This window comes from Pteropus vampyrus, unplaced genomic scaffold, assembly GCF_000151845.1.
Source record: "Pteropus vampyrus isolate Shadow unplaced genomic scaffold, Pvam_2.0 Scaffold566, whole genome shotgun sequence".
Taxonomy (NCBI): domain Eukaryota; kingdom Metazoa; phylum Chordata; class Mammalia; order Chiroptera; family Pteropodidae; genus Pteropus; species Pteropus vampyrus.
This window is the reverse complement of record NW_011889347.1, coordinates 1,737,657-1,756,829: the sequence shown is the minus strand read 5'-3', so window position 1 is coordinate 1,756,829 and position 19,173 is coordinate 1,737,657. Positions and strand designations below refer to the sequence as shown.

The 19,173-nt window shown below is 42.4% G+C and overlaps 1 long non-coding RNA gene across 1 annotated transcript; it reads right to left on the bottom strand.

Moving 5' to 3' along the window:
* Positions 1-7,602: 7,602 nt before the first annotated feature.
* LOC111733422 lies at positions 7,603-18,834 on the bottom strand. Its single transcript, XR_002777985.1, has 3 exons — positions 18,824-18,834; positions 9,210-9,213; positions 7,603-7,732 (listed from the first exon to the last, which is right to left on the bottom strand). It is a non-coding gene; the product is annotated as an uncharacterized LOC111733422 (long non-coding RNA).
* Positions 18,835-19,173: the final 339 nt, after the last annotated feature.

The window sequence follows — 19,173 nt, the reverse complement described above, 5'->3', positions numbered from 1 at the left end:
CAGTGGGCATCGTTAGGGAGACAGTGAAAGGTCCTTTCCTTTGGGTTCTAGTCCCTTAGAAGTGAACTTCCAGATTCACACAGAGTCCCCAGGCTGAAACTGATGGGGAAGTCTATCCCCTGGGGCTGAGTGGGCAGCATGAACCCCGGACCAAATCTCCTTCTGTACACTGGGAAGGGCCTGTAAAGACTTAAGTAAGACAAGGTTACGTAGTTCTGCCTTTTTCTCATCTTCTATTCTAGGTACTGAAGGTGGAGGTTTTCCAAAGAAAATTTCAAATGGGGTGAATCCATTAATATATGGAGTACACTTGGCTCGGAGAAGAGCAAAGGGGAGAAGTTCTACCCAGGTCCCACCAGTTTCTAATCCTAACTTGACTAATGTCTCTTTTAGGGTCCAATTCATTCTCTCTACTTGGCCCGAACTCTGGGGCCGGTAGGCACAGTGGAGTTTCCATTGCAAATTTAGGTAGCTAGTCAATTGTTATGATACCTTTGCTACGAACGCTGGCCCGTCATCCGACCCTAAAGTTCCAGGGAGACCAAATCGAGGGAGAATTTCTTCTAGTAGTTTCTTAGTAATTACTAAGGCAGTCTCTTTCCTGGTAGGGAAGGCCTCTACCCATTCTGAAAAGGTGTCTAGAAAAACAAGTAAATATTTGTAGCCCCCCACAGTCGGGATCACCTCAGTGAAATCTACTTCCCAGAGGTCCCCCGGATAAGTTCCTCTTTTCCGATGCCGAGGTTCTTCTATATTCCCCTTCTTTGAATTAACTTGGACACAAGCCGAGCATCGTGAGGCAATCTCCTCTGCAGTTCTTCTCCCTTCTAACAAGTGAAAGTAGAGGTCTAAATCTTGGAGCATCTTAGTTCACCCTAGATGTGTGGTCTGGTGTAGTTGGTGGAGGAGAGTCCTTCCAAGGGCCGTGAGAGCCCAATATTTCCATCTGGGGTTGTCCACCACCCCTGTTGGTTCCTAGTGGCTCCCTTATCTTGAAAATATATGTTCTCTTCTGCCGTATAGGTTGGAGACGGAGGCAGTTCTGGGTAAGGGCCAACAGTCAGTAGATGTGGTGGGGGCACCACTGGCCTTGTGGCCGCTGTTCTTGTCTCTGCGTTGGCTCATCGCTTTCCCTCAGCCTCAGGACTATTCCCTTTTTGATGCCCTTTACAATGGACAATAGCCAGAGCCTTAGGCATCTATATGGCTTCAAGTAAGGCTAAGATCTCCTCCTTGTTCTTGATATCCTTCCCAGCTGAAGTCAGAAGCCCTCTTTCCTTGTAGATGGCTCCCTGTACATGTGCAATGGCAAAGGCGTATTGGCTGTCAGTGTATATTGTGACTGCCTTATCCTTTCCCCATCTTAGTGCCTCAGTGAGGGCAATGAGTTATGCCTTTTGAGCAGAAGTCCTATAGGGAAGAGCTTGTGACCAGATGGTGCTAGATAGAGTTACGACCACTGCCCCAGCATACCTCCTTCCTTCCTGCATGAAGCTGCTCCCATCCATGAACAGAACTTCATCGGCCTCAGGCAGAGGGGAATCTTTGAGGTCTGGCCGCGAGGAACACACAGCGTCAGTGAAACCTGTGCAGGCATGAACAGGGGTCTCAGGGTCTGGGTCTGGCAACAGATTGGCTGGGTTGATGACAGTAGCTTTGGATTTTAGCCATATGTTTGGGGTCATCTGGTGCCTCTCTGTTGTTGAACACCTTCTGGGCTATCTCAACAAGTTGGGACAGGTTCATCCTTGCAAAATCTTCTAATTTTTGCAATTTACGCCAGATATCAGGGGCTTCCTGAGTAGCAAAGGCTATATTAATTGCCTGCTGTTTCTCAGGGGCCTCAGGATCAATGGGGATGCATACCCGGTACGCCTCATTCAAGAAACGCTCCAAGGGATTCCTGAGATCCCTCCTTGTATAACTTCAGTTACCTTAGAAAGGTTAGTTGGCTGACGAGCAGCCATCCTAATTCTCCCAATTAGAATCTGGTGGTACCAATCTAATGCCATTCTTCCTGCCTGAGAATTGTGTCCCCAGTCTGGGCGGGTGGAGGGAAATTCCTCCTCAATCTGTTCCTCTGCTTCCTCAACTCTCCTCCCTCCCACAGCTATCTTTTGTGTTTCAGTCCGAATGCATCCGCGTTCTTCAGAGGTCAAGGGTGTAATTAAAAGCTGTTGGCAATCGTCCCAGGTGAGGCAGTGAGTCTGAAAGACACTTTCTAAGAGTCCTATTAATGCCTGGGGTTTCTCAGAGAAAGGCGGATTGTGTGTTTTCCAATTGTACAGGTCACTAGTTGAGAAAGGCATGTAAACCATAAAGGGCCTGTCTGTGTGAAGTCCCTGGGGTGGTGCTTCTCACAAGGGGAGGATGGCCAGAGTAGTGGTATTGGCTGGTGCCTCACCTAGAGCGGGAGCAGGAGGCCCATAGGAGTTACCTGCCCCTTACCGAAGAGGTGAGGTGGTGTTATTGGCTCTCTGTTGTCCTGGATTATAGGGTGGGGGAAGGTCACTGTCCTCCAGTGGAGATTGGAGGACTGAGGGACTGGGCTGTCTTGGATATTCAGTTACTGCATGTTTCGGGGGGCCCACAACTAAGACTCGCGCCCCTAGAGAAAGGGCACACCGGTGGAGCCAAGGACGGGGTGTCTGAACAAGGTTTAACCATTGATCGATGTAGGGGAACTGATCGGGACATTCAGGGTCTCCCGTGACGATCTTCCAAACATTCCTCACTAAACCCCTGTCAAAAGAACCCTCTGGAGGCCAGTTTATACCCAAAGACAGCCACTCAACTTCACACAATGTTTTTAGTCTGCCTGGAGAAAACTTTATGCCATAGTCAGCTCCCTCTACAAACCCTTCTTTGAAATGTCGCAGGAGACACCTCAAGGGTGTCTTTTGTGAACTCGGGCTTCCCCCCATCACTTGCATAGAAAACACAAAACAGACACTCAGACGAGAACAATTACTGGGATGTAGTTGGACCCAGAGAAGTCCACCACATACAACCTAGACAAGACCAAAGACAATAGACAGAACCCGATAACAGGGCACAGGAGGCAGCGTCCTGTGGCCTGGCCACGGTCCAGGAGATATGACTGCGTCCAGTCTTTCCACAGACCTTCAATGACCGTTCAACAGAAACAGAAAGGTACCTTTTATCCAGATGTCGAGGCCTCGGAGATTCCCATCGGGACCAGGAACAAAGAGTGTTTCCTAAAGGTTGCATCCTTGATGATTGCATTGACCCCGTCACGGCATTCAAGGGCCCTGGAATGTCTCTGGTTTCCCACCCCTTTGAATCTGTAACAAGGACAGCAACCGCTTTGGAGGCTGGTCCGGTCTTAGATCTCAGGGCCACTCCCTGAAATCTCGCTGGGGCCTCCAAATGTTGTAGCTGCCAGCCCCCGATAGACACACGGACTACCAGAAATCAGTGAGTTATAGGAAACACACTCTTTATTCAGCCATTTGGGTCTGCCAGGGGTACGCAGACCCCAAATTAAGCAGCCCCGAAATGTAGAGGTACAGAGGTTTTAAGCCCTAAACCCCATTCCTCATTCTGTCTGAACACAAAAGTCTATTTTTCTTCTATTTACTGTCAACCCACAAGTAGGTTGTGCAAGCGGGAGTACAGAAGCAGAAAGCTTATTGTTAGAATGTTATGTTCCCATGGGTGATAACCTATATTTCCATGGGCGATAGCCAAGCAGTAATTTTCCAGCCAGCACAGAACCTGACCAGAGTCATGTTTTAGACTAAGCATCATAAGGGTATGTGGAGAAATTCAAGCCATTCACATGAGTTATCGGCCTATTAATAATGACTTCTGTGAGGAAATTCCTTGTTATTTCAGAAGGCCATCTTTAGCAACATAGTCTAGCAGAATGTACATTAGGGGCTAGAATTAATTTCAAGCCAGAGACAAATCCTATAAATGGTGGCATGTCATAGCAAACTTTCCAAAACTAGCCACAGTTTCCTTATTTTGCAGGATCATTACTCAAGCCGTTGTTCCATTTTAACTCCAGGGGTCAATCCTGAGGAATTCAGCAATTGATATCCCAAAGTTGAACTCGATCATATACATCTGAACACAGTGAAGGAATCTTAGACTTGCAAAATTTTTAAATTGAAAGGGCCATCAAAATGAAACAATACACAAATTTTCTACAACATACAAAACAAGCGGCTTACCAATCTCTGCTTAAACGCTTCTAGAGGATGGATGCAGGGGATGTGAGGTACATATGGGAGACTTACTACCTATAAGGAGTGGTTGTCCCTTCAATTATCAGGTAGCTGTAATGGTGAGGGAATTATTTTATGTTCTAAGAGTTGCCTTCTTCCAGCTTTCATACTCACCGGCTCACAGGAAATGTGTAACACAAAATCCTTCCTTAAGTCTGCTTTTTAAAAGTAGTACATCCTCATTTTCTTCAAATGCAGCAACCAATGTAAAACAAAACCTTGGAGATGCTCTGACCAACTTTAGATACAAAGAAACTATCACCTTCGATTCTATGGACACTATAATTCCATTAATATACCCTTGAGATCTCAATAGTATATTTAGCAATCACATGTCACTATGTGTTCATACTAAATTTGAAGCTAATTGGAACCCCCATGCTTTTTATAGAAGTACTTTTAAGTCTTGCCTTCACTTTGAGCTTATGCAGTTAATTTTAGAGCTGAAAACACAATTTTATATCTGTTCCAACTACGTTAGTGTAAGAGGTTTTGTTTATTTATTTGTTTAAAGATGTTCAGCTGCACAACTATTTGTCGCCGTGGCAAACTACTGAATCTTTCAATTTCATTTTTCTGATGAGTATCAGATGAAACGATATATGTGAAAGTGTTCTATAATTAGATAAGTATCATGCCAATATAAGGCCAGATGATGACAACAAAAAGTATTCTTATTTTCTGTTGTACAATGTACATTGATATCCCTTCAAGCCTTGTCTTAACCCCAAATTTGGTCAATGTCTCATCTTTATCCTTCTCAAATTGTTGGAAAGCACATGTCTTCCTGGGTTTACAATAATTAAATAAATGCATACATTTCGTATATGATCATTTAACAAGTTAAATATGCAACTATCTGTACTATCAGCCGATCTTGTTTCTCTGCCCTGTCTGAAAAGACATCATAGAAGTGTTTGTCAAGATCCTCACTAAATTCATTATTTGTTTGTTTGTTTGTTTGTTTCCTTTAGTAAAACCTTTTCTTTTTTTACTTTTTTCCCATCTTCATTGAAATAGACATTGGTTCCTTGTATTTACAATGTACAATTCAATGAGTTTTTTTCAATTACAGTTGGCATACAATAATACACCAGTTTTGGTTGCATAGCACAGTGATCAGAGATCCATATAACTCACAAAGTGATCACCCCACTAAATCTAGTACCTTTCTTCTCCCTTACATATTTATGACATTATTAACCATCTTCTCCATGCTACATTCTACATCTCCATGTCTATTCTGCAACTATCTTTTTGTACCTCTTACTCCCTTTGCGTTTTTTGTCCCCGCAGTCTCTTCCCTATTTAGTATCCCTCAGAATATCCTCTGTATCTATGAGTTTATTTGCTCTTTTGTTGCTGTTGCAGTTGATTTTATTCTTTAGATACAACATGTAGGTGAAATCATGTGATATTCCTCTATCTTTATCCAACCCATTTCATTCAGCACAATACGCTCTAGGTCAATCAAGGCAATATCTTTTACCATCCCCATCTTTTTAGTCTGTGTGTGTCTTTTAATTTGAAGTGAGTCTCTTGTAGGCAGCATATGTACGGGTCTTGTTTTCTTATCCATTCAGCCACTCTATCTTTTGGTTGGAGCACTTAATTCTTTTCCATTTGAGGTACTTGGTGATAAAAATGTAGTCATTACCATTCTTTATTCACGTTTTTGATACATGTTTTTTCTTCTTAAAGAAGTCTCTACAACATTTCCTGTAATACTGGCTTGGTGTTGATGAATTCCTTTAGCTTTATTTATTTGTTTGTTTGTTTGTTTGTTTGTTTGTTTGGTCTGGGAAGCTCTTTACCTGTCTTTTGACTGTAAATGATAGCTTTGCTGAATAGAGTATTGTTGGTTGTAAATCCTGGATTTTCATCACATTGAAGATTTTGTGCCAAGCCCTTCAGTCCTGCATAGTTTCTTTCGACAAATCAGCTGCCAGTCTTCTAGATGCTTCTTTGTAGGTAACTAATCGCTTTTCTCTGGCATTTTAATTATAATGTGTCTTGATGTGGGCCTCTTTGGGTTCATTTTTTGAGGGACTCTCTGAGTTTCCTGGGGTTTTATGTCTATTTCCTTCACCAGGTTAGGGAAGTTTTTCATCATTATTTCTTCAAATAGCTCTTCGACATCTTGTTTTCTTTCAGGTACCCTTATGATATGAATATTTTTACCTTTAATATGTCCCATAGGCCCCTTGAAATTATTATTATCGTCTTTTTTTTTTTCTTGACATTCTAATTGAGTGTCCTTGGCTTTCTCATCCTCTATATAGGTCATTTGATCCTCTTCTTTATTTACTTTGTTTATTCCATTTAATATATTTCTCATCTCAGATAATGTGTTCTTCATTTCTGACTAGTTCCCTTTTATAATTTCCATTTCCATCTTTATGTTTTTCTTTTACCTTTTTGTTGAAGTTCTCACTGAATTCATCTACATTTCCCATAAGTTCATTGAGCATCTTTATGATCAGTGTTTTAAACTCTGTGTCTGTTAGAATGCTTGACTTCATTATTTCTAGATCTTTGTTCTGTTCTCTCATATGGTTTCTGCTTCTTTGTCTTCCCATTTTGGCTGCTTTTCTGCATCTATTTCTATGTACTAAGCAAAGTTGTTAAGTCTCTTGGTCTTATTAGTGCGGCTTTGTGTGGTAGGTGTCCAGTGGCACAGACCTGAGAGGGTTTTAGCTGCAGGCCAAATTTAGCCCCAGCCTGTGCCCCTCTGGTGTCACCTGTTAAGATTCAGCAAGCAATCCACAGATGCTGTGCTTATAATTGTCTCAAAAGGCCATGCCAGAAACTGAGGCCAGATGCCACCTATGTGAGTCTTGGCACTGCTCAGCCAGAGGCACCTGACTAAGAGAAGACACACTTGGATGTGGCTTGGTTTGGGCCGCAAGTTGGGGGAGGTGGAGTTTCAGGAAATCCTCTGGGCAGAGCGACCTCTGTTATCCAGTTTGATGACGTCTCTGCTAAGGCAACAATGCGTCTGCCCACTGGAAGGCGGGAGGGCTCAACAGAGGAACAATGGGTACCACTGGCGCTTCTGTCCCATAGAGATCCTTGCCTCTGGCCCTCATCTGACAACTCAGAGTCCTCCTGTAAGTCCCTGGTGTCCCCTGCACAGCCAAATCGGTGCTGGTGCTCGGAGCGAGCAGGTCTATCACTGGGAAAGTCCTCTCATGGACATGGCCCCTTTAAGAGGAGTCAGCAGTGCTGGCTGCCACTGCCACTGCCATAGCCTCCATCCCACTCCGCTGCTCGGTACAAAGAAGCCTTGTGTCTTCGCCTCATTCTGCCTAATGCCGTTGCAGGATGATTTCTTAGATTTCTTCCTAGTGATATGGCTTGTTCATCTAGATCCCAGGTGATTTTTCTTGCTGTTTACTCCTTGTTTCTATCACCACTTTGATTTGGTTGCTAGAGGGATGACCAGAGCTTCTACCATCTATTCTATTTTTTTCTGACCTCTGAATTTACTCATTCACCTACTGAAGGATATCTTGGTTGCTTCCAAATTTAGGCGATTATAAATAAAGCTACTTTAAACATGAATTTAAAAAAAAGATCTTTATTGACGTCCAGGTAAATGATTTTTCAGCTTTCTTTTGTAATCTCATCCAAAAGAAAATGAGTTTAGTCTGACATGACTTGCTGTTAATGAACCCACCCTTGTTCCTAGTGACTATTAAGACCTTTTTCAAGATCTCAGAAAACATCTTCTTAATAATCCATTCTAGAAATTTGCTGGGGATTGACATCAAGCTCAACAGGCTAACATTTGTGGATTCTCTTTGCTTTCTTGGGGAAAAATCATTGTTTTATTTGGTCTTTTGGCACCTCTCTGCTTATCCACAAGTCTTTAAAGACTACCAATAGAGGTATCCAAGCTAATAAGACAGACCAGAAAGAAACAGTGATTAAAAAAAAAAAGAAAAGAAAAGAAAAATAATGCTAAATCCTAATCTTTTCCTCATTTTTCTGAAGTGGGAAATTTATTTTTGTTAGACTAATGTAGACACACTTTCTACAATTGAAATCGTAGTGTTTATATGCCATATTTTAGAAAACTCAGAATGTCAACACAGAGATTGTTTGATAATGCGAAAGTGTTCTTTCTAGGTGATGGTTTACAAGAGCTCACACTTCTAGAGCAGTGCTTTTCAAACTTCAATGTGCATATGAATTACCAGTGGATCTTGTTAAAATGCAGATTCCAATTAAGTAGATCTGGGGCAGGACTTAAGTTTAGGCATCTCTCATGAACTCTCAGATGATGTCCATGCTGTGGGTACACAGGCTATGTTTTGTATAGCAAGGCTCTAGATTAATTGGTCTAGATGTTGGCTACACACTAGAATCACCCGAAGAGCTTTTCAAAATCCCCATAATCAGACTGCTCCCCACATTGAATAAATCAGAATCTCTGGGGTTGGGACCTAGGAATGGGTATTTCTAAAGCTCCTCGTGTTATTCCAGCACATAGCTAAGGTTGAGAACACTTATCTAGGACTAATTGTTTTTAATCACTTTGCTAATAGTTTTCAGAAAGACTCAAAATTTATCCGCAGACTCATGTAACTGCTAAAGTGTAGGTTTTCATCTGCCTATTATAGGCCCATGGATAAAAACACTCCTTTTTAGTAAAATGTTAACTAAGTGTGTTAGAAATGTTGTAAGCCTTAAGAGACTATATTTCAATGTTGGTGATTTTAGGGTTACTTTTGCTTTTCTGCTGCTGCTTACCACTATTTGAGGGACTAGAAAGTTGATATGTGTGGAAAGAAGATTAGGTTAGAAATAGTCCTATAGCAATAAAAACTCACTTTTCCTTAGTGGGTTATTTTATATAACACTACCACTTATACAATAATTTAGAAAGTACTGTAGAAATGGCCAGGTTATGGTTTGGTTTGGACCTCCATAGAGAACTCCTCTTATAGTAACCTCTCTTTTGATTAGAGTCACGCATAAGAAAAGAATATGCTTTATTGTTAAGCAAACCCTGTCTTTCATGAAAGTGGGTCAATGACAGCAGAGGCTAGCTAGTCCAAGGAACTAAAAGAATTTGAGACACAGAATATTAAACCGAAGACTCGAATACAAATCAATCAAAGGTAGACTCTTCCGTGAAGATTCTCCGACATGAAGGTTAAGGATCAACACGCAAAAGAACGAAAATGGAAAGAGAGCAAGGATTTGAATTTTACAGAACTGAGCATTTCTTAGTTGAGCAGTCTTGATATAAATCTGCTCCCTGGCAGTCAAGCTAAAGGGTGGGGTGTGTGAAGGGCAACAGCTTGGATGGCATGCCAACTAGGGGCATATCAGAGGGAGAACAGCAAAATGAGGCCAGGCTCAAAGGGGAACAAAGAGCAGACTGGATGGTGGCAGGTCTCAAAAAAGTTCTAGGCAAGAATCTTCCCTCAGCAGCAATTCTCGCTGGTGCCAGACCTGACAGTCCTTGGAGCAACATGAAAAAGGGCCACTTTGAGGCTTGCTAATAGTTCACCATTATTACACTACAGATGTTTTTGCAACATTAAAAGAATCAACTTTAAGCAATTCCTTCTCTTTATGCCCTGGGCATACATTAAAGAATCTAAAAAGAGAAAACCTGCCAGATCTCTCTGAATCTGTGATTCCTGAATGCTTTTCAGCAAGGACCCATCAGAAGACTTTTTAGTGACTCATTTCCTCCTGGAGAACCTCCTAAAGACAAATAAAAGATGAGACTTATTTACCTTCCTCTCCTTCAGAATTGAACTTATCCCCACTCCTTTACTCCTTCAAACCTCATACACTTCTTCCAACATTTCATTTTAAGTCTTCTGTAGAGAGGGGGGAAATCACTTCTTGTAGCACATCTTAGTTCCAGATGCCACTGTGTGCATCTGGAGTCACCCTTCTGAAGGAGACACGTCTAGACTTACAGGTTTGTTAATACAAACTCCTGGGGAGTCTTATTAGTCTACCAAGAGCTCACCACTCACTTTCTTTCTTCCATGGGTTTTCCGCATTTTTCTGTGCTCTCTGTTAGACTACCCCTACTCATACTCCCAAGGCTAATGCACCATAATACTTTTATTCCTCCTTGTTTGGCCAAAAGCAAGCCATAAACTCTTCTGAGGCAGCACAATACACGAACAGTTTATCTTATGATGTGGTGAAAAACATGAGCTTTGGAACGAGCGAGCCCAGGATTTGAATCCCCCATTTTGCCATTACCAGCTACATTCTTTTGCATGCCCATTAAAACTCTCAGAGCCTCAGTCTCTCTTTATGTCAGATAGAAGCGAATAACAATAGTGCCCAATTCTAAAGGTTGTTACAAGGATTAGCTATGATGTATGTCAAGTGCCTAGCATGCAGTGTGTAAATGGTCAACAAATAATAGCTTTAAGTATTATTTTCCTAGAGACTTTTCTCTTGGAAACTATAGAGAAAATAACTAGTGAGGTTTAAAAGATATGAATTGCAAACAAAAGTTGAATGCTACAAAGTCACAACAATTTAAAAGGAAAATACTAGAGAAAATTATAAAAATCACAACCTGTGGTAATCACTGAAGTGTGATAAAAATAACCTTGAGCTGTCTCTGCCCCAGGCTTGCTCAGCTTCAAGATTTTTTTGTCCTGTAAACTGCAATCTAAGGTAGAGATCAAAGTCCCTGGCCTAGGAGTCAGAAAAGCCTGGGATCCCATGCCAGCACTGCCCCTTACCAGCTCTTTTACCTTAGACAACTCTTAATTTCTCCCAGCCTCAGTTTCCTCATCTGCAGGAGGAAAATAATAAAAGTATCCAATTCATATGAGTGCATTTAGGATGTAATGGCACAGTGTAAGAACTTAATAAAAAGAAATTGCTTTCATTAACTTGTGTTCATACCTCCTGGGTCTGTGAATTTCTGGGGATGTGTTCATAGAATCTATTCGTGTCCAAGAAGTTCTTTCACCTTCTATTTACTCCTAAGTCCTAGGTCCTCTTTTGCTTTCTGGGAAAATTTGAGCTGACTTGTTTCCACCTACTGGTTGAGCTTATTTATTTCAATCACTACACCAAGGAGGAAAAGATTAGAGAAAACAGACTCCAAATCTACAGGAGACCCTGTGACCCTGGCAAGTAGGGAAGGGAGGGTAAGGGTGAAAAGCAGAGAGAAGAAATCCTTTCATTTCTGCCTTCTTGGCCCCTCCTTTACTCCTGCTAAAAGCAAGTAGGGCAGATCTGAAAAGATGCACAAGGAGTGGAGTGTCAGCTCTGCTGCTCCCTCTAGTGGCGGGGCCTGGAGTAGTCATGAGGCTGATAACAGGGTGAGGATTGTAATCCTAGGACTCATGGAGAAGAGAAAATAATGTCAGTGACAGCCATAATAAAAATGACAACAGGAACAATAAACAGTAGTACTCTCATAGCAAAGAAGAAATGGTAATTTAAAAAAAAACAGTAACAATAATATTTGGTGGACTTATGAAGAAAAAGATATAATTTGGGGCAAGATGCATGGGTAAGAATGGGTAATAATTTTAATATGACAAAGATCATAGTAATCCTTAAAGTGCTTATGTAGAAGAGGGAATAATCATAATTATAAAAGCTAATACTTAACAACTACTCCTTATATGTCATTGCTAAGTGCTTTGTATGTAGTATTTTACACAACCCTTCAAGGGACTTGCACCTCAGAAAGATTAGGTAACTTACCCATAGTCACAGGGCTAGCAAGTTGCAAAGCCAGTATGAAAATTCAGATCTGACTCCAAAACTTGTGAACTCTTACCTATATCTTGTAGTGGTAATGGAGGGAAACCAGCTGACCTAAAATGTACCTGTTTTACTTCCAGTTCCTCTTAGCGACAAATGTCCACAGGGTTCTGAATGCAACCGACTGATTACCACAGAAGCTATACTCTCTCTTCTAGTGTCTTTTTAAATAATTTATTTTTAATTACAGTTAGCATACTAGTTTTAGGTGTACAACATAGTGATTAGATATTTATATTACAGAGCAATCACTCTGATAAATTTAGTACAAATCTGGCACCATATTCAGTTATTACAATATTATTGACTATATTCCTTATGCTATACTTTACAACCCTATGACTATTTTGTAATTACCAATTTGTACCTCTTAATACCTTTCCATTTTTCCCTCACCGCTTCAAATCCCCTCTAATCTAGTAACCATCAGAATATTCTTTGTATCTATGAGGTTTTTTCTGTTTTGTTTGTTTATTTTGTTCTTTAGATTCTAATGTAAGTGAAATCATACGGCACTTGTCTTTCTCTGTCTGACATATTCCACTCAGCACAATATCCTCAATCCATGTTGTTTCAGATGGCAAGATTTCATTACTTTTTTTTTTTTATGGCTGAGTAATATTCCATTGTATATATGTACCACCTCTTCTTTATCCATTTATCCTTTGATGAACACCCAGATAGCCTCCCTATCTTGGCTATTGTAAATAATTCTGCAATAACCATAGGGATTCACATGTCCCTTCAAAGTAGTGTTTGGGGATTCTTCGGATAAATACCCAGAAGTGGGATAACTTGGTCCTTCCTTGTCTCCTATTATAGCCTTTGTTTTAAAGTCACTTTTATCTGCTATAAGTATTGCTCCCCAGATTTTTGCTTGTTTATTTCCATTGTCATGAAACATCTTTGTCATCCCTTTACTTTCAGTCTGTTTGTGTCTTTTGATCTGAAGTGAGTCTCTTGTAGGCAGCATGTGTAAGGGTCTAGTTTTCCTATCCATTCAGTCATCCTTTCTTTTGACTGGAGCATTTAATTAATTTACTTTTAAAGTAATTATTGATAGATATGTAGTTATTGACATTTTATTGTTTATATTTTTTATCTTTTTTTTTTCCTTCTTCTTAAAGAAGTCCCTACAACATATCCTGTAATACTGGCTTAGTGGTAATTAACTCTTTTACCTTTTAATTGTCTGAGAAGCCCTTTATCTGCTCTTTGATTCTACATGATAGCTTTACAGGGTAGAATAATCTTGGTTTTAAGTCCTTTCTTTTCATCGCTTTGAATATTTTGTGCCAATCCCTTCTGGCCTGCAAAGTTTTTGTTGACAAATCAGCTGACAGTCTTAGGGAAGCTCCCTTGTAGATAACTAACTGCTTCTTTCTTGCTGCTCTTAAGATTCTCTTTGTCTTTAACCTTTGGCATTTTAATGATGATTTGTCTTAGTGTGGGCCTCGCTGGGTTCATCTCTGTGCTTCCTCGGCTTGTATGTTTATTTTCTTCACCAGGTTAGGAAAGTTTTCAGTCATTATTTCTTCATAGGTTTTCAATTTCTTGCTCTCTCTCTTCTCCCTCAGGTACTCCTATAATATGAATGTTAGTATGCTGGATGTTGTCCCAGAGGCCCATTAAAATATCCTTATGTTTTTAAATTCTTTGTTCTTCTTGCTGTTTGACTGGCTGTTGTTCTGATTGGGTGTTTTCTCCTACCTTATTTTCTAAATCGCTGATTATTCCTCTGCTTCATCTCATCCAGTGGTTCCCAACCATTTTGGCACCAGGTGTTATGGCTGCCAGCCCCCAAAAGACACACAGACCACCAGAAATCAGTGAGTTATAGAAAGCATGCTCTTTATTCAGCCAGCTGGGTCTGCCAGGGGTACACAGACCCCAAATTAAGCAGCCCCGAAATGTAGAGGTACAGGGTTTTTACCCTAAATCCCATTCCTCATTCTGTCTTAAACACAAAGGTCTATTTTTCTCCTATTCACTACCTGTCAACCCACAGGTAGGTTGTGCAAGCGGGAGTACAGAAGCAGAAAGCTTATTGTTAGAATGTTATGTTCCCATGGATTATAGCCTATGTTCCCATGGGCGATAGCCAAGCAGTAATTTTCCAGCCAGCACATTCCCCATTAGCCTTAGCAGAAAATCAAATCCTTGATTCTTCATGTGGAATTTGCTCATAGCCTCTATTTTGTAATACTAAAAGTTTAATAGAATTAATTCTCTTCCTTATATACATAAACAAGAAATCTAGGAAACATGGGCCAAAAATTAACAAGAAGAGGAGGAGGATTAAAGGTCCAGCTATAGCAGATAGAAGGGTTGTTAGCCATGGTGACCCATTGAACATCTTATGAAACCAGTTATCTGATTCTAGTCTTTGTTTTACCCTGGCACCGAAATTTCTCTCTACTAGTTGCAAGCTCTCTCTAATTACTCCAGAGTTATTGGCATAAAAGCAACAAGTTTTACCTAGAGCCATACATAATCTGTCTTGTTCTAAGAATAATAAATCTAAACCTCTTCTTTTTGGGAGGACTACTTCTGCTAGTGAATCGACTTGAAGTTCTAGCCTACTGAGCTCAGTTAAGTTTAAGGGAGTTCCTACCCCGACATAGTAAGGGGGATTTTGGGTTTAGGCACAACTAGCAATCTTGTCCTATGTCTGGGGTGGTCTTATTTAAGACCTTGTGTATTGTTGTTAGCAAAGTTGTTAATGCTCCTTCTGATTTGGGTTGTGGCTGGTCGAATGCCTGGGCTAAAGAGATAAAAATGAAGAAACAAAAGGTTATACTTATGTATGCTTAAGTCTTAGTCCTAAGGGCCCGTCTTCCTGAGCTGTCCACTCTCGTGCTGCCTTCACGTGGGACTGATGAATCCATGATGGGATGCCATCTACTTAACTGCAGTGGGCGTCGTTAGGTGGACAGTGAAAGGTCCTTTCCATTTGGGTTCTAGTCCCTTAGAAGCGAACTTCCAGATTCACACAGAGTCCCCAGGCTGAAACATGGGGAAGTCTGTCCCCTGGGGCTGAGTGGGCAGCACAAACCCCAGACCAAATCTCCTTCCGTACATTTTCAAGGGCCTGTGAAGACTTAAGTAAGACAAGGTTACGTAGTTCTGCCTTTTTCTCATCTTCTATTCTAGGTACTAAAGGTGGAGGATTTCCCAAAGAAAATTTCAAATGGGGTGAATCCATTAATATATGGAGTACACTTGGCTCAGAGAAGAGCAAAGGGGAGAAGTTCTACCCAGGTCCCACCAGTTTCTAATCCTAACTTGACTAATGTCTCTGTTAGGGTCCAATTCATTCTCTCTACTTGGCCCGAACTCTGGGGCCGGTAGGCACAGTGGAGTTTCCATTGCAAATTTAGGTAGCTAGTCAATTGTTATGATACCTTTGCTACGAACGCTGGCCCGTCATCCGACCCTAAAGTTCCAGGGAGACCAAATCGAGGGAGAATTTCTTCTAGTAGTTTCTTAGTAATTACTAAGGCAGTCTCTTTCCTGGTAGGGAAGGCCTCTACCCATTCTGAAAAGGTGTCTAGAAAAACAAGTAAATATTTGTAGCCCCCCACAGTCGGGATCACCTCAGTGAAATCTACTTCCCAGAGGTCCCCCGGATAAGTTCCTCTTTTCCGATGCCGAGGTTCTTCTATATTCCCCTTCTTTGAATTAACTTGGACACAAGCCAAGCATCGTGAGGCAATCTCCTCTGCAGTTCTTCTCCCTTCTAACAAGTGAAAGTAGAGGTCTAAATCTTGGAGCATCTTAGTTCACCTTAGATGTGTGGTCTGGTGTAGTTGGTGGAGGAGAGTCCTTCCAAGGGCCGTGAGAGCCCAATATTTCCATCTGGGGTTGTTCACCACCCCTGTTGGTTCCTAGTGGTTCCCTTATCTTGAAAATATATGTTCTCTTCTGCCATATAGGTCGGAGACGGAGGCAGTTCTGGGTAAGGGCCAACAGTCAGTAGATGTGGTAGGGGCACCACTGGCCTTGTGGCCGCTGTTCTTGTCTCTGCGTTGGCTCATCGCTTTCCCTCAGCCTCAGGACTATTCCCTTTTTGATGCCCTTTACAATGGACAATAGCCAGAGCCTTAGGCATCTATATGGCTTCAAGTAAGGCTAAGATCTCCTCCTTGTTCTTGATATCCTTCCCAGCTGAAGTCAGAAGCCCTCTTTCCTTGTAGATGGCTCCCTGTACATGTGCAATGGCAAAGGCGTATTGGCTGTCAGTGTATATTGTGACTGCCTTATCCTTTCCCCATCTTAGTGCCTCAGTGAGGGCAATGAGTTATGCCTTTTGAGCAGAAGTCCTATAGGGAAGAGCTTGTGACCAGATGGTGCCAGTTAGAGTTACGACCACTGCCCCAGCATACCTTCCTTCCTGCATGAAGCTGCTCCCATCCATGAACAGAACTTCATCGGCCTCAGGCAGAGGGGAATCTTTGAGGTCTGGCCACCAGGAATACACAGCATCACTGAAACCTGTGCAGGCATGAACAGGGGTCTCAGGGTCTGGGTCTGGCAACAGATTGGCTGGGTGATGACAGTAGCTTTGGATTTTAGCCATATGTTTGGGGTCATCTGGTGCCTCCCTATTGTTAAACACCTTCTGGGCTATCTCAACAAGTTGAGACAGGTTCATCCCTGCAAAACCTTCTAATTTTTGTAATTTACACTGGATATCAGGGGCTATCCGAGTAGTGAAGGCTATATTAATTGCCTGCTGGTTCTTAGGGGCCTCAAGATCAATGGTGATGTATACCCGGTACGCCTCAGTCGAGAAATGTTCCAGGGGATTCCTGAGGTCCCTGTATAACTTCAGTTACCTTAGAAGGGTTAGTTGGCTGATGAGCAGCCATCCTAATTCCCCCAATTAGAATCTGGTGGTACCAATCTAATGACGTTCTCTCTGCCTGAGAATTGTGTCCCCAGTCTGGGCGGGTGGAGGGAAATTCCTCCTCAATCTGTTCCTCTGCTTCCTCAACTCTCCTCCCTCCCACAGCTATCTTTTGTGTTTCAGTCCGAATGTGTCCACGTTCTTCCTCCGTGAAGGGTGTGATTAAAAGCTGTTGGCAATCGTCCCAGGTGAGGCAGTGAGTCTGAAAGACACTTTCTAAGAGTCCTGTTAATGCCTGGCATTTTTCAGAGAAAGGCGGATTCTGTGCCTTCCAATTGTACAGGTCCCTAGTTGAGAAGGCACGTAAACCATAAAGGGCCTGTCTGTGTGATGCCCCTGGGGTGGTGCTTCTCTCAAGGAGAAGATGGTGGGGGTGGTGGTATTGGCTGGTGCCCCACCCGGATCGGGAACAGGAGGCCCTTAGGGGTTACCTGCCCGCATCTGAGGAGGTGAGGCTGTGCTATTTGGCCTCTGTTGTCCTGGATTTTAGGGTGGGGGAAGGTCACTGTCCTCCGGTGGAGATTGGAGGACTGAGGGACTGGGCTGTCTTGAAGATTCAGTTGCTGCATGTTCTGGGGGGGCCCACGACTAAGACTCGCGCCCCTAGAGAAAGGGCACACCAGCGGAGCCAAGGACGGCGTGTCTGAACAAGGTTTAACCATTAATTGATGTAGGGAAACTGATCGGGATGTCCCAGGTCTCCCGTGACAATCTTCCAAACATTCCTCACTAAACCCCTGTCAAAAGAACCCTCTAGAGACTAGTTTACATCAAAAGATAGCCACTCAACTTCACACAATGTTTTTAGTCTGTCTGGAGAAAACTTTATACCATAGTCAGCTCCTTCTACAAACCCTTTTTTGAAATGTAGCAGGAGACAACCCAGGGGTGTCTTCTGTGAACTCAGGCTTCCCCTCATCGCTTGCATAGAAAACACAAAACAGACACTCAGACAAGAACAATCAGACACTCAGACAAGAACAATCACTGAGGCGTATGTGGAACCAGAGAAGTCCACCACCTACAACCTAGACAAGACCAGAGACAATAAACAGAACCTGACAACAGGGCACAGGAGGCAGCGTCCTGCAACCTGGCCATGGTCTGGGAGATATAACTGCGTCCAGTCTCTCCACGGACCCCCACCTACCGGTCAACAGAAACAGGAAGGTACCTTTTATCCAGACACCGAGGCCTCGGAGATTCCAGATTTCCATCGGGACCAGGAACAAAGAGCGTGTCCTAAAGTGTGCATCCTTGACGATTGTACTGACCCATCAGAGCATTCAAGGGCCCTGGAACATCTCAGGTTGGCCACCCCTTTGAATCCGTAACAGGGACAGCAACCGCTTCAGAGGCCGGTCCAGTCTTAGATCCCAAGGCCACTCCCTGAGATCTTGCTGGGGCCTCCAAATGTTGTAGCCGCCAGCCCCTGAAAGACACACGAACCACCAGAAATCAGTCAGTTAAAGGAAACATGCTCTTTATTCAGTCAGCTGGGTCTGCCAGGGGTACGCATACCCCAAATTAAGCAGCCCCGAAATGTAGAGGTACAGGGTTTTTACCCTAAATCCCATTCCTCATTCTGTCTTAAACACAAAGGTCTATTTTTCTCCTATTCACTACCTGTCAACCCACAGGTCGGTTGTGCAAGCGGGAGTACAGAAGCAGAAAGCTTATTGTTAAAATGTTATGTCCCCATAGGTGATAGCCTATGTTCCCATGGGCGATAGCCTAGTTTCCATGGGCGATAGCCAAGCAGTAATTTTCCAGCCAGCACACAGGGACCAGTTTTGTGGAAGACAATTTTTCCACAGACCGAGGTGGGGGTGGTTTTGGGATGATTCAAGTGCATTACATTTACTGCACACTTTATTTCTATTATTATTACATTGTAAGATATGCAATGAAATAATTACACAACCCACCATAATGCAGAATCAGTGGGAGCCCTGAGATTGTTTTCCTGCAACTAGATGGTCCCATCTGGGGGTGATGGAAGACAGTGACACCAGAAGTGTGTTGCTTATGTCCAGTCTACACCATAATCTCATTTTGGTTGCTGTCACTGCAGAAAACTCTGCTTCACAAAGATAAGATGTTGGAAATGGAAGTAGGCTTTTCAGTGTTGTGTCAATCTCAGGATTTCCATTTTGGCTTTAATCCAAAATGTATGGAGATTTGAAAATGTCTCAAACATATTTTTAAGGCCACCGTCATTTGCAGTCTCAAGTAGTTGAT